This window comes from Atheta coriaria, unplaced genomic scaffold, assembly GCF_025399875.1.
Source record: "Atheta coriaria isolate IRGN ID8LTWV9N9 unplaced genomic scaffold, Caltech_Dcor_3.1 scaffold2666_size1402, whole genome shotgun sequence".
NCBI classification, from domain to species: Eukaryota; Metazoa; Arthropoda; class Insecta; order Coleoptera; family Staphylinidae; genus Dalotia; species Dalotia coriaria.
Genome location: NW_027050261.1, coordinates 1 through 1,402, shown reverse-complemented (window position 1 = coordinate 1,402; position 1,402 = coordinate 1). Strand labels below are relative to the sequence as shown.

At 34.3% G+C, this 1,402-nt stretch overlaps 1 long non-coding RNA gene across 1 annotated transcript; it reads left to right on the top strand.

The window, feature by feature from the left end:
• On the top strand, positions 1-347 carry LOC135803107 (uncharacterized). The gene is made up of 2 exons (XR_010550718.1): positions 1-88; positions 152-347. It is a non-coding gene; the product is annotated as an uncharacterized lncRNA (long non-coding RNA).
• Positions 348-1,402: the final 1,055 nt, after the last annotated feature.

Here is a 1,402-nt window from a genome sequence, read left to right as displayed (position 1 = left end):
ACAATGAAGCTGTTACATTTAGTGATGATCTTCGGTGTGCTCGCGTGTAGTTTTGCATCTCCTACACCGGTAGAAGACGAAAATCAAGGTAAGTTTAAAATAATAATTTATTTAGTTCAATGAAATGAAATAAAATAATGATTTGAATCAGACGCAGATGAAAGCAATCAAGGGAAGTTCTTGAACGTCTTCTGCACCCCTGCATGGTGTCGCAGTTTCTGTGTGAGGCAAGGATATGCAGGATGCGTTTGTACCGGCCTTCATTCATTTCAGTGTGTCCGATAGAATCAGATAACATGAAATAAAAGTGCAACCGATTGATTAAAATTAAAAATTTCAGACAATAATGTTTTGCGTATTATTTTCCCCATAAATTACGAAGATATTATAAGTGATTATATTTATTTATATTATTCTAGCTTTTGCCCGCGACTTCGTCCTGGTAGTGTATAATAAAAATGTAATTTGTTTTTACTTTCTTATTCTGGACATAGTTTGTGTCAATTATATCAATAAGATTCGCAATTTTATTTTAAAGAAATTAATTAAATAAAGAATTGCTAATAATGCACTTCGGCGTGCTATCTCGGATTCAACCATTTAACTATAACTATGATTGAATCGCAATGCCAACTTTTATTCTATTGAAAAAAGCTGTCTTTAAGGTTTTCCCAGCAAATGTTCAAGTTTCTCTCGCCGTAAAAACCATCCTTGGACTTTAACAAACATTTTAAAAAAGAATTGGCCAAATTGGTCCAGGCGTTGTTGAGTTATATGCTTACCAACACATTTTGCGATTCATTTTTATATTATAGATTATATTTATTAATATTTTATAAAACAAATAAAAACATAATGTAGAAAAAAGTAGGTATAAAATATTAAAGCTGTGGTTAAGTTATTGGAATGTCCAGAGTAGAATCAGAAGTCGTCACTNGTTAAGTTATTGGAATGTCCAGAGTAGAATCAGAAGTCGTCACTGGTAGGTGCCAAATAAAGACATTTGAAGTTGCATGCTCAACGACGGCAGTTACAGACGCCATCGATGCATCTTCCACCTTTGTACCCTTTTTTCAGGCAATGGCCGGCGCAGGCAGCATGATTCAATGAACCGAAGGGAGTGTCAATGCTCAATAAATCGCAGGTTACTCTACGAACTCTTGATAATACCAGGTTTCCTACAAAAAAAATTAAACAAAAAGTTATTTTAACGCAATTAATAGAATAGTGATAGTTATTATTATAATACATTATATATGCTATATATGACTTATGGTATATTATTTACTAGCGACCCGCCCCGGCTTCGCACGGTTGCAATACTGATACTAAATACACTACAGAAAAACTGTGAACGTTGTATATAAAAACATAGCGGCCCGCTACGGCTTCGCACGGGTTT